The sequence below is a fragment of the Apodemus sylvaticus genome, chromosome 20 (genome assembly GCF_947179515.1).
Source record: "Apodemus sylvaticus chromosome 20, mApoSyl1.1, whole genome shotgun sequence".
NCBI classification, from domain to species: Eukaryota; Metazoa; Chordata; class Mammalia; order Rodentia; family Muridae; genus Apodemus; species Apodemus sylvaticus.
Window position 1 is genome coordinate 15545072 of NC_067491.1, and position 14642 is coordinate 15559713.

Genomic DNA, 14642 nt, shown 5'->3' on the forward strand with positions numbered 1-14642 from the left:
ATCAAGCCCTGGGATCCTCCAGCCTCTCCTTCCCACACAGTACTGGGTTTAAGGGTTTCCATACAGTTGCACCTAGCTTCTATTTTAAAATTTTTATGTGTATGGCCAGACTGGATGGTGCATGCCTTTAAGGAGGCAGAGTTCAAGGCCAGCCTGGTCTACATGGCTGTTCTACCTGCATGTCTGTCTGTCTGTGTACCACTTGTATAACTGGTACCTGGGAGGCAAGGAAAGGACATCCATTTCCTGGAACTGGAGTTTTTTTTTTTTGGATTTGTTTTCTTTCTTTTTCTTTCTTTCTCTTTTATTTTTATTTTATTTATTCATTTATTCATTTATTCATTCATTTATTTATTTATTTATTTTTGAGACAGGGTTTCTCTGTATAGCCCTGGCTGTCCTGGAACTCTGTAGACCAGGCTGGCCTTGAACTCAGAAATCTGCCACCTCTACCTCCCAAGTGCTGGGATTAAAGGTGTGTGCTACCACTGCCCAGAGTTACAGATAATTAACAGTTGTCCCGTGGGCGCTGGGTATCAAAGCAGGTTCTTAGGAAGAGCAGCCAGGGCTCTTACCCATGAGCCATCTCTCCAGTCCCCTGAGCTGTGGGTTTGCAAGCAGAACAGACCAGCACTTCCACATGCACAGATGCCCACTTTCTTCACGGGCTCTAGTATGCAGGACAGAAGTGAGAACAAGGGGGTCCTTATCGTTTTTTTTAGCAAGAGTTGAAGATTAGTCATTTGACATAGGATAAAAACTACATCCAGTTCCACTGAGAACAAAAAAGACAGGGCTGTCTAGGGTCTGTCACTGTGCTTGCTCTGGGGAATTGGTCTGTTTTCCTCAAGAATTTTCTTTCCAACTAGACGATAGTCTTCAGGGTGCAAAAAATGCTTATCAGCCTGTATGAACTAATAGAGTTTATTGTGTCTATGAACACACCTCACTCATCTTGCTCCTAGCCCCATCCCCGATGACACCAGCCATTTGTTCTATCCCCACACCTACCTGTTCAAACCACCTGTCCCCAGGGCTTATTTACAGCTAAGATTGGTACCCAGTACTAATCAACTCCATTGTCCCTAATGCACAGGAACCTGAGGGTCTCTGTGCTGGAATACTCTTCATTCGCTTCTGGGACATTGTTAACCATTAATTTAAACTTACACAGAAAATGTTTCTTGAGCATAGGACCACAATGGTAAGGACGACATGTTCTGTCGTTCTTCGCATAATGACATAACTCTGTAAACTGAGGACAATTTCTAAAACAAAAAGCCATGAAAGCACACAAAGCCATTCTCCAAAATACACATTTTAATGAGGCTTTGTTCTTTAAACGGACTAGGAAAAACAATCCCAAACAGGCACATTTCCTTCCTCTTTAATAGAATCTCAGTGTGTAATCAGTCAGCCCTTGGAGTCTGTGTGGTCTACACGGCCACAGAGCTCTTAGCCCCGACTCACCTGCCCAGATCCTGGGATCCAGGAGCATGTCCCCCGCCAGCTTGTCTCCTGATTACTTGACAAGGTTTTGTTTGGCAGTGCTGGGGGTACAACCCAGGCTTTATCTGGTTAAAAAAAAAAAACAAAAAAAAAAAAAACCCAAAACCTCAAAACTACCACTATCAACAAAAAAACCTAACACATTAAAAGTTAGTGTGAAAAAGAAAGAAAATACAAGATAAAAGTTATCATCACAAGACATGGCTCTTTGTCTTAAGCTGTTTCCTCACAGAAAGTGTATGTTTAGAAGAAGTTATTATTTCAAGAGATCTGACTCTTCTGAGGTCATCAATGGCTGCTTTTAATGGCGAGATGTCAAGATACTTGAAGGCAGACACATACTTTTGTAATTAAATACCCAGCACTCTATTTGCTGGACCCCCCATGCATTCTCTCTGAATCTCAATTAAAAATATTTCTCAGTTCCTCTGAATATCACACATCTAGCTAAATATTAGCTAGTTTTCTACCTCTCTTTCATATCTTTCCTATTTTTCACCAAGTTTCCGTCCTGAATTTGGTCAGCTTTTGCTCTAATTTGCCACATTATGCAAAGCACAATTCAGTCCAGTTCCCAATACCATAAAACACTCCCTACCTGCAGCTTCAGTATGTGGAGGGCAGGGCGTGTTGGGAGGGAGGCCATATTAGAAATCACTAACAGGAAATGATTAAGCAAGTCAGAACGCAGTAACCGGAACCAAAAGACCCACCTGAGTGCTGGGCAGGTCCTCTGCCACGGGCTATACCCGCTGGCCCCACAAGACTTTTCTTTGAGCAGTTTAATAACGAGGTTTTGTTTAACTCCATATATAGTATCTAGAACTCACTGAAAGCCAGGAGAAGACCAATGAGAAGGTCATTCCCAGCAACACTGTTACAATCTCAGCCATCCCCTCTAGCACAGGCAGCGCACACATGCTGTTGAGCTGGCTTTGGGCTCAAGCAGTCCTGCCTGTCTAACAGGGAAGAAGGTCTTGTGTCAGTTTTCTACTGAAAAAGTGATCCTTTCAGAGTTGTAATTTGTTTCATGATCACGTCTACGACTACTTGCTCTCTGTAACTATTTCAGTTCTACAGTGCAGTAATAAAGAAGATAAGTCTAGATGGAGTGGCAGAGTTAAAAGCTAGTTCGTTCTATGTAGAGAATTCCAGATCAGTCAGGGCTACACAGTGAGATCCAGTCTCAAAACAGCTATGACCGCCACCCTGTCCAGATGACAAAGAGCTTGCCGATGGGAAGGCCTGGGTGAGCCGGCAGTTTGGCGTGCCCTTTCCTGGGAGAGCATGGATGGCCACAGCACAGCTGCAGCGCCCGAGCGCTCTCTTGTTCCGATGGACATGAGCTTCCTCGTACTCTAGTTGGCAACCATCTTTTGTGCAGTTCCTAGAATTTCTTTGACGGTGCTGGCGTTTGAGGCCAGGGTCTCACATGTGTGAGGCAAACACTCTACCACCGAGGGCCAGCTCCCGGTTCATCAAGTCTTTGAAAAGAAGCCTGAATTATTTTGGTTTAAAAAAATTAAATCGATAAAAGGTACTAAAAACTGACATTATCTGTGAGGAAGATACTTCTTGCGCGTCACTGACTGGATTCCGCAGGGAGCTTTCCCAGAGACGTACACATTTGCCATTTCTCATCCTTAGGACCTTCCCTTCCCTGCAGACTCAGAGCCGCTGGACCAGCTTGCTCTTACCGCCTTCCTGCTCGCTGAGTTTAAAGTGGGTGTAGGTGAGGATGCCAAAGAGCGTGCACAGGATGCCCAGTCCTTGGTTTACCGACAGTGGATCCTGAAATAAAATGTACCCTCCGCACAGGGTGATGCAGAACTTGAAGTGTCCGAACATGTTGTAGCTGAGGTGTTCAGGTAAGGAGACAAAGGGGCAGCGAGCTAGACACTAGGGTCACACGGGTACACACGACAGTGCATACACAGGACAGTGCGCACGCAGCGACAGCTGCCTGTGGCTGGAAAGAACCTCAGACAACACAGAGTCAGCGGCTGCCATGCACTTAAAGAACAAACACTGTGGCACACGCTAGACAGATCACACTCTCCTCAGGCATGGTCTTTCTTAGTAATCTACTGATGTGAAGATGGTGACTGTCCAGACCGGCGAGACCTAGTAATTCAGGGTGTCAAGGAGAACCCAAGCATGAAAGAGAGAAACGGGCGAGAAAGAAGAGGGAAGCCAAGCAATCGGGGTGTCTTTGTCAAGGCCTCGTTAATGAAACGTAAAACACCTGGTTATGAACCCTCAGTAAGAGAAAGTGGGGGGGGGGGTTGAGGTGGATACTAGAAGCACAGAAGGAAGAAAGGTCATCTGGGAGGGATGCTGGCTGTGGCTCGAGGCATCTGCACCTTTCCTGGAATGCTTATTCTGCCCAGACCATCCCAGGTGTTTGGCCAGGATGAGAACAGATTAATCAGCCTTGTGTGAAGAAGGGGCGGGGCGCGGGGGGAGGGGTTCCAGCTGTAAACCACAAGGTCGGTGAACTTTCCAGCTGTAAACCACAAGGTCGGTGAACTTTCAAGGTGAGGGCTGTTGAGACATATTGGTTGGTTTCCAACATATCCCCCTTTTTTCTCTCTTAAGTTGGGGGGTGGCTATGGAAAGAGGGTCAGTGGAGAGCCTGTTTTAGGCTATGTGGTTTTGCCCCCACCTCCAGCACTGCAGTAACTAGGCCTTTTTAGATCCTAGTAGGGCAGGGCCTCTGCCTTAGGCTATGTAAGTTGCACCCACTCCTGGCATCACATCCCACTCCAATGGCTTCATCAGGCCCTTGGTGGTCGTGATGGGCATCCAGGTAGCAGACTCACAATAATCCCGTCATGGAGTCACCCTGCAGCCAAGAGGCGGTGTGCATCTGGCTTGTGGCACCACAATATTTCCCGTCATTGGCCACTCCACAGCTTAAGACCCTCAGCCACTATTAGGAGCTGGAGGTCACCCTCCCTGGCATTGACATTTCTACAGCCTACAGAACCAAGAAAGCTCTGTGCCTGCAGCAAGGGTGGAGAACTGAAGGCTGAGGGTTGTTACCTCCTAGTAAGCAGAAGAAAGGTTTTCGGCTGAGTCTCGGATGTCCAGCAGATGGTAGTGGACTGCAACTGGTTTGTTTAAGGCAGAATTGATCTGTGATTAAAGGAAACTGGTTAATCTGTTAAAGGCCCAGGGGCCAACTGACAAAAGCAACAAAAGACCCATGAGGGGCCCCAAAAGGCTGGGGAGCAAGGTAGAGAGCAAGGTAGAGATCAGCATACTCTGGCAGCTAGCATGTTCCTTCAGCATCCTGCAGAAAGAACACAAACTTGCCTCTTCTCTATACTTAGAGTTCCCTGGCATTAAAGTTTTTAAATTTTGGGGGCATATAGAGATATGATTCTCCCTTCTTTTATTATAAAATTATTGTTGTAAAGTTCTATGGGCCTGTTCCATAACATCTTGCCTCTGCGAATTATGAGGAATCTCAGTAAATGACTAATATCAAATTGTTAATAAAACATCTCAAATGACTGACTATAATAATCAGCTACAATATTTGTCTTAATCTGATTTGGAACATTCAGTATAAAAATATATGTAAAAGCAGTTATAACTAGAAAGCTTGAAAATCTGTCAATGGTCATATGTATATTTTGATTAATTTTTTGAATTGCATTTGTATAAATAATTGTAAAAGTTAAGAATTAGTAGCATTAAAAAGAAACAATTTCAAGCAACTGTAAGCCATGATATATATATATATATATATATATATATATATATATATATATATATATATATAATTAATATATAAATCAAAAGTTTGATTTTTAACATTTTAAAAAGAACAGTTACAGCACCCAATTCAATTATCTGTGCTGAAGCAAGGGGACACTCAAAAGAATAAACATGTGATCTAATTATATGAGCTTTACTCCCATAGTAGATGCATTTTTATAGGATGCATGTATAAATTTATAACAATATAAAAACATGTATAGAGGCGAATTTTTAACAATTTATCTTTTAGACAACAATTATTAATTTTGCCTAAAAAAAGGCTTGCCATGTAATAAATCAACCATCAATGTTTTGTGATAACCAATTTGATTGCTGTTTGAAACGAGGAACAAACTTTTTTTTACCTTGAAAACAGAGGTTTAGGTCTTCCCAGGGCAAGCTTAAGATGAGGTTAATATAAGATAAAGCCAAATAATATATCCTAACAACCTTTAGAAATTCTTTACGTAAAAATTCTAAAAATCCATAGTTAGGAGAAAGGCCTGTAACAAACATTCCATGAACATTATACACTGAAAAATTTAAGATCCTAGCTTCTTGTATTGACAGAGACAAAACATCTTTTCTCACTTAGCCATTCCTTGAGGAAAAAGCCTTCTAATGAAATTGCTTTATTGCTTCTTTAAAGTTAGAAGCAAATGCTTTTATAATTATGAGAATGTAAAGCAAAAAAAAAAAAAAAAAAAAAAAACCCTTTACATCTATAATAATTTTGTATGGAGTAGGCAGGCCAAATGTTAATGCCCTTATAGCCTTATTGACCTTTCATAGATTTGAACTGCATTTTAAACCACACCTGGATAAGTATTTCAAGAATGTTCTTTTAGCCAAATACTCCCTAGTTGAGGCCGGCAAGGCAAAACCACAAGCTTCCTCACTAGCTTTCACTGAGGCAGCTCCAAACCTTGCATTAATTCAAATGTAAATTTTTTTAAATTTTTTTATTTTTTTTTTTGGTTGCCCAAGGACCCACTTTGAGTCCTTGGCAAGGACATTTCATGCGGTTCCTCAAAGTTACTATCTTCTAATCTGAGCCTTTTATCTAAGACCAGACCCAAACCCGCCTGTCCAGTCCAGCAAGGACATTTTGTAAAGAAACCTGTAATTCCAGGATTCCGGAAAAGATCCTACTTGTTTCTTAGTAGTCAATTAGCCTGTTTGATATCAAATAAATTTCCACTGAGATCTCCTTTTTAATTTTGGAGGGTTAAATTTTGCTCCTACCATTGTAGCCTATAAACTTGTGGAAAAGTGGCAATAGGCCTATAATGGCCACAGCTCTATTACTCTTAAAATTATCTTAATTACAAAATATGTTAAGAATTGTGAGCCTTTAACCAGGACGCAAACTGCAGCCAATGGCACACTGTCAATTTTTATTGTAACTCAATTTTTCCTTGCAATATTAGAGCACAACTGCAACTTTGGAAGCAAATCCCAATTTTAAACAATCTATTTTCTTTAAAATCAATGGCAAATGCATCATTTTTATAGCACAAGGTTTGTCTGCCTGTTCTTATGTTCAAGTGTATGACAGTGTAACTTATTAAAGAGACATTATTTTAAATCATATTTTTTATAAGTCCAATCTCCAGGCCAAGATTCACACAAAACACCATGCCAAATTAGAAGCATCTTAGAGGCCTGTATTTCCTGGGTTGCATCATGCCACGTGTAGCTAGTTAAGATGGCTCTGACACTGAATCACCAGTTTTAAACTAACCTTTTCTTAATAACACTATACCTTTTAAATCACAACCAATTAATTTATAACTCTATAGTCAAGATATGTAAAACCTTATACCATTAAGACCAATTAAAAACAAGAATAAAGCAATTACACGAACTTCATAAGTTAAACCAAAGTTTTCCAAAATCTTGAGGCTTCCTTCTCTAAAGAGGCTTTTTTTTTCCCAGCTGTGTTTTGACTCCTACTTAAGAAAGAGAGACACCTTGAATTAGCTTCCTCTGTGTAAATTGCAGAATGGCAGGACTGCCGGCAGATAAAGCTTTTTTACCATTTTTTTCTTTTTAACATAAAACAAAAACAACCAATCATTCAGCGAAACAAAACAATGGACAACACAAATTGACACACATATGAACAAGTTTTGGTGCCCCAAGGACAAACAACAGACAGAGAAGGAACTTGATGTCCCAAAGAGATCCAAATATCTTAACCTGAACTAAGGAGATCTCTAGTAGGTTTCAGAGAGAAAACAGGACGTCTTCCGTTTTCCTCTCCTCACCAGGAGAGTTTTGAAATAGCTTCCAACCATTTTTTGCTTTTTTTGATACCACGTTCTACACATGGAAAAACTGCTTTTCTGAAACCTGCTTTTTCTCTTGTTTAAGATTTAACAAGGGGGAAGGGGGGTGCCTAGGCAAACACACACACCTGTGGAGAGAGGTGGGAGGGGAGGAGAGCCCAGGAATTTCTCTGCAGTCCAGGTCTTACATGCTGCCCATGAGTGGTTTTTCTCTGGCCACCTCAGCAGCAGTCTCTGACTTCCAAAGAACATTTTCTCCCTCAGAGAGCTCAGCTTGAGCCAGCTGTTCCTGCACTAACTCCATGGCTGCGGACAATTTTTTAGCAGGGAGGGATCTTATCCGCCTGGCGTGCAGGGGGAGCAATGGCCCTTATGAAAAATGGGCATTGTAACCTAGGCCTGCGAGATCTATCTTGGGAGTGGTAGCTACCAGCATGGGTCTCCCCTGTCCATTTTTGCCTAGTCCCTGTCCAGGGAGATAGCCCTGGGAGAGCATTTGTTGAGCAATAACCTCATTGGGACCACACATAAGGACTTTCATTTGAGAGAGAATGTCTCTTCCCCAGAGGTTAACAGGCAGACCAGGGACCACGAAGGGCTGAGTAGAGCAAGTATTTCCCTCACTGTCCCCCAAGTCAGCAACTGTGAGCTCTGGAGAGTATTTTTTTGATTGTCCAATCCCCTGCAGATGGGTCAGAGAGGCTTGCAAAGGCCAAGCGGGGGACCAAGCACTTTGCGAGATCACAGTAGAATCGGCACCTGAGTCTAAGATACCCTCAAAGCTTTTACCATTTATTTTAAGGCTGAGTATAGGACGATCTCTAATAATTGCCTGGACCCAGTAAAGGTCTGAGGAACCTGGCTGAGAGGGGCCGCGCTGCGTGCCTATTGCGGGGTATAGGGTGACAGGCCACGTGGAGGGTCTGGAGCAAGTGGCAGTCGATCAGAATTATGGTAATGAGCTGCCTCCTCCTCCATGGTGGCTGTATTCTCAAGACCTAAAGGCTCCTTATCATGGGGTCTCTTAAAGACTGGATTAATTAATAGCATATCAGATGGGGATGGATCCCTCAGGAGCAGAGGATAAAGAGAAGTCACAGGAGCGGATGGCGGGAACTCAGACCTGTCTATAATGACCGAGGAAGGTTTTGAAGAATTCTTTTTAGGGGAAAGCGATGTCACCGAGGCTGCCCCGGACAAAGGGCAGAGTCAATATTCAGTGACCGACAAAAGCTGCTGTCTACCAGGGTCCTCATTCGCACTCTCTATTACGTCAAGAATGAGCCCCCAGTAAGAAAAGGCGGTGGCAGGAACTGCGTCAGGGCCCTGCCTGGTCAATTATTCATTTAGTTCTCGATCCACTTTTGCCATTTTTTTTTATAGTGAATCTCTGGTCCATCTATGATGAACCATCTATGATCTATAAAAAATGTTATCAAATCCTTCTTTTTAACTCAACTCCCCTTTCCCCGAGAGAAGCTTTCAGGTCTCTAATGAAGACCGCTTCTTTAGAAAATGGCCCATTTCTTATGGGACGGAAATGAAAACTTACCCAAGGAAACTTCTCCCATGAGCGGTGAGAATACCGCCTCCCAGTGGCAGCCTTCTCCTTTGGGATTTCCATCCGACGAAGATCCGTACCTGGAGCACCACGTAGGGCACCACTTGTCCCGACCGAGGAGAACCCAAGCCTGAAATAGAGAAACAGGCGAGAAAGAAGAGGGAGGCCAAGCAATCGGGGTGTCTTTGTCAAGGCCTCGTTAATGAAATGTAAAACACCTGGTTATGAACCCTCAGTGAGAGGAAGTAGGGAGGGGTTGAGGGGGATACTAGAAGCAAAGAAGGAGGAAAGGTCATCAGGAGGGGGCTGGCTGTGGCTCGAGGCATCTGCACCTTTCCTGGAATGCTGGTTCTGCCCAGACCATCCCAGGTGTTCAGCCAGGATGAGAACCAGTTGATCAGCCTTGTGTGAAGAAGGGGGGGAAGGGGTCCAGCTGTAAACCACAAGGTCGGTGAACTTTCAAGGTGAGGGCTGTTGAAACTCTGGTTTTCTAGGGTTTGGTCTCCGGCAGGTGACACTGTATTAAAACTGTGTGTGTGCATGAGTGTGACACCACGGAAGCCAGAAGAGGTCCTGAATCCCCTGGAGTAGGAGTTACAGGCAGCTGTGGCCATCTGAAGCAGGTGTTTGGAACCGAACTCAGGTCCTCTGCAGGAGCAGGGCGCACTAGACACTGCTGAGTCCTCTCTCTAGCCCCACACTGTAATGATTCTTTCCAGTTGGACCTACGCTACATATGCACACTCCAAAGTGACAAGAGACTGTTTCAAGCGTTCCTGGTGACCTCTCCAAAGGCGCAGCACAGGGGGAGAAAGGCGTGCACAGCAGGCAGAGGAGACACTTAGCACAGGAGTTCATGGCTATCCTACGGAATGCCTGCCTAATAAACTGTCACTGGCTGTGAGCCGATGTGCCAGGTGCCAGGGAGCTGATGTGATGTGTGGGCAAGGGAGAGAGGAGCCAGAGGGAGCACCACGAGCACCAGCCGCTGTCAGGTGCTCCTCCATGAGCACCCGTCTCCCTCCACTGCTTCCCAACTTCCCCATTTCTCGACGGTGGAGGCTCAGATCCTTTAATGAATTTTAAAAACACTGATTTTATGTGGTTGTGTATGGGTGCAGTGTGTGTGTGTGCACAAGTATGGAGATCAGAGGTCGGCTTATGGAGCCTCGGTGTGGGCCCAGGGGCCTGAACTCAGGTTAGGCTTGGTGGAAGGCACGCCTGCTGAGTCACCTCACCACAGCAGCTGCAGTAGCCAAACGGCGCTGCCAAGGCCAGGAGTCCAACACAGGTGAACTCAGTTAACTCCAGAGTGCAGGCTGTAACCTAAGACGGCCAGCAATTCACTACTGGGCTAAAGTGTTTCCCCAAGTCATTCAGACCAAAAAATAAAAAATCAAACCACACATTAGACCTCAGAAATTATTCTCTTGCCTTATGTTACGCATAAACTAATACTGTTTTACTCTTCAGATGTATGCTACAAACCTACGCGTTCTCCCTAGCAACTTAGAAGCAGCTAACACTACACCTCGGATTCTCTGCCTCTGCCTAGTAAAGATGATCTGTGTCTACCTTGTACAGTTGATGTGAATCAAGAAGTAATACTGCAAAGACTCTAGAAAACAGCAAGCACCATCATGCTAACTGTAAGGTATAGAGCTACAGAGTATAATAAGCTATAGAGTATAATAAGCTATAGAGTATAATAAGCTATAGAGTATAGTAAGCTATAGAGTATAATAAGCTATAGAGTATAAGCATCCGTGCACGGCAGGACCGCCCAGCACTGTACAGTTACTGTCCCTAGTTTCTTAGCCGCCTCCCTGTCACTCTCTTTGCAGTGATGGGGACAGTGAGCTGACTGACCCCGACCTTAGGTCCCTGAGTTCATAAGCGACCTCAGAGAATTCACAAGAGCTCCCATAACATACTCAGGCTCACAGGAAGTGAAGGCCCTGGGCGGGGCCTGGATGTCTATGACCTCTGTGCACAGGCTCTTCACTTGGTTACTGGGCATGGCGATGCAGGCTTGTGACCCCAGCTCTGAGGAGGCTGAAGCAGGAGATTGGCAGTCAAAGTCACCTCAGCTACACAGTGAATGAGATCAGCCAGGGCCTGAGACTTGCGGTCCAGGAAATAAAAGCACTGAAGTTGGTCGCTGGCTGGGTGAGTTTTAGCTCAGTATACAGTGCTTGCTTAGAATGTCAGTGCGCCCAGTCCTCAGCCCTTGGAGCCCTGACCCAAAATATAGTAACAATGTTTCTGGGACAACCCAGCCAGCAAACAGTAAGGTGCTGGGGCCCAGTACTGAGGGAACATTCCTAACTAGAATGTCTTCCTTTATCACTGTGCAGATTTGTGTGGCAGAGGTAACACTGGTTCCACATTGGCTCTGACGCCTCACCTAGGCATGCCCAGCATTTCCAGACCAAGGTTGCCAACATAGAGATGCAACTGTTTCATTGCACCTTACACCCCGTGGTTTCTCCCCACTACACAGGTCACAAAACCCAGCTTGTTGGCAACTTATGGTAATGAAGTGAATCCATGGTGGGGAAAAAAAACTAGTGACAGGCAAGGCACTGTGCTTGCCCAAGAAGTCAAAGACCTCGAAAATACTCTACTGACACAGACAGAGTATCAGAAGCCAATAAACAAGTTGCGACACCAACACTTCTTCTGGGTTTGAAAATATGTACATCTGAATTTTTTTCACATTCAAAGGTTTGGAGGTGTGTACGTTTCATCTGAGTGACTTTATAATCAAAGGGTAAATGACAAATATGACCAATGAACTAAGGAGGCAAAACATTAACACTCATTTTGGAAAGACTTCCGAGAAGAAAAATCCAAACCCAGGTTTGTCCCAAACTACGCTTACACACGGGCTCTGTGCACTTACAAACGGGCATTTGGTGAGCTTCCACACCTGAACGTCTGTCTCTGATCGCTTCACTTTCCCAGTTATGCTTTCTTCCCATGTCTATTGTCTCTAGACTGTATGCTCTAAACCTTGGGTTACAGCTTCAAAATTTATGAAATCTGCTAAAAAGGCACATAAAGGAAAGAAAAAGTTACCAACCACTTGATAAAGGGACGTGACTACCACACCAAGTGCAGCAAACACCATTACAAGGGAATGAAACTGCACATCGTAATAAGAATGACACCTAGGGTAATAGGAATCTGCAAAGAAAAAGAGGCAAACTCGGTGAGATTAAATTCAAGAATGATGTCTTACAACAACACTAAGGAAACACATCACTGGTTGGGGGGGGGTCGAGGGAACACTGAACATTTGGGGAAAACTGCCAATTCTTCTCTACAGACATTCACATTCAACTCTACATTTGGAAGAAAATAATGAATCCACAAATCACGCTTTCTAAGGAAACACTTTTTAAGGAAACACGTTATTTACAGGTAGGTAAATGGACCCCTAAACCAGTATTTATAAACACATGAGCATAAACATGGAAGGAGGAAAGCATTATGACCTGAACAACTAAAAACTACCAAGTGCTAATGTTATTTTAACGAATTTCTTTTTATTTAAACGCAAGGCACCCCAGCAGTATGCCGCTGAAGGCGAATTTGGAGATATTTTACGCTAAACCATTTCATGTTTATCACATAGGGTTCGAATACCCGGGGGTAGGAGGAGGATTTTTTTTTCTGTCCAGGTTGAGCTTTTGCAGATATCCTGACACACTGAACTGTTCTAACTAAGGCAGCCCTCCCCACTCATCAATCAGAGCATCTAAATACTTTAAGAACCTGCGGAGTGTCAAGATGGCTTTTTCCACGCCTTCCCAAATAAGTCACTTACAGAGCCTGGCTCGTGTGTGATGTAAAGATGATGGGAAAGGGCTTCCGGCGTGCCAGGCTATAAGCAAGGTGCATTCAATTTTCCCGGGGGTGTGGGAGGTGTGGGGGGAAGGCAGCCAGGGACAGGCTCACGCAGCGGCAGCTACTCACCAGCGTGAGCTGTATTCTGACAGAGAATCTCTTCTGGTACCAGAAGGTCTGGATGGCTATGATCACCGGCGTGGTCATGGCCTTGGCCAGCTGATAGGTGCCTATGGTGTTGTTCTGCAGAGAAAGGTTGGTGAAGACCACAAAGCCACAGAAACTGAGGGCCAGGAGGAGGAGCTTGGAGAGCGGCAGACTTTTGGGGGCAAAGATGTCCAGTTTCTGGCAGATGTACAAGCCCAGCCAGGTGACCACGAAGTGCACCAGGGTCAGGCTCATGTTGGGGAAGCCGTGGTGTACATAGATCCATTTGTTGAGGAACACGATGCAGATGGACACCAGCAGGTTGAATAGGAGCCCGGCGGCTATGCGCCCGTTGCCCCGGACCCGGTCCGCCAGCGAAGTCATGATGCCCGCCGGCGGCGGCGGAGCAGCGCCCTCGACCGAGTCCGGGCTGTCCAGCCTCCCCGCGGGGCGCCCGGACGCCCTCCCGCTGCCCCGGCTCTCCGCCGCTGCGCACACACAGCCTTCCGCCTCACGGCCCGGAAGGAGACGGGCACGCTCCATCCGGGGTCCCGCGGGTCGCCCCAGCTCCTCCCAGCCCCGCCCCCCGTGTGGCCACGTGACCCCGCCTGCACTTCCGCCGCGCAGGCGCGCTGGGCGCCCGTCCCGGTTGCTTAACTCAGCCCTTGGCGCCCAGGGAAAATTCATTTCTGTGGCCGGATTTACTGGGCGGCGCAGATTCCCCGCAAGTTTTACCCTCCACGGTGCTGAACTGTTTTAATCCTCTGCAGGTGGGCGGGGGGTAGTGTATTACTTACTGAAAGCATATTTTAAAATATCTTTAAAAGTCTAAACAGGTAAGAGCGGATGGACAACTGTCCTATAGTGTAGATTTAAACATTTTGGCGTATTTGCCTCGAAAAACTTTAAACCACACCACGAATTTTTTGGTAAAACCTAAGAAGCAGGTAAATTTTTTCTGTATGTCCAAGATATTAATTGCAGTCCTAAGAGGCTTATTATAGTAGCTTCAAAATTATGGAGCTGGAGAGGACTTCTAAGTTTTGTATTATTATTTGGAAGTGAAAATTTATATCTTTTTTGGTTTTGTTTTCAAGGCCGAGAACTCATTCTGTGGACCAGGCTAGACTCGAACTCAATATTCATTTATATTCACAGTTACAACATGAGAGTGACTTTTCTCATCTGCAAACTACCGTATTATCTTCCACACTGAAAACAGGGAGCCGGCTTTAGTTTGTTTGTTTGCTTGTTTTTTGAGACAGGGTCTCTCTGTTTAGCTCTGGCTTTCCTGGAACTCACTCTGTAGACTAGGCTGGCCTCGAACTCAGAAATCCACCTGCCTCTGCCTCACAAGTGCTGGGATTAAAGGCGTGTGCCACCACTGCCCGCTGGACCCGGGTTTTACTATTTACAGGGATTAAGTAAGCAGGCTTGGAACTCTCTCCAGAGCTAAGGATGACACTGAACGGTCCTCCTGCTCCCACTCGTTAAACTGTCACAAGCCTTGCAAC

At 45.1% G+C, this 14642-nt stretch overlaps 1 pseudogene; it reads right to left on the reverse strand.

Annotated features, from left to right (window-relative positions):
• Positions 1–1300: 1300 nt before the first annotated feature.
• On the reverse strand, positions 1301–13639 carry LOC127670359 (solute carrier family 35 member E3-like; annotated as a pseudogene).
• Positions 13640–14642: the final 1003 nt, after the last annotated feature.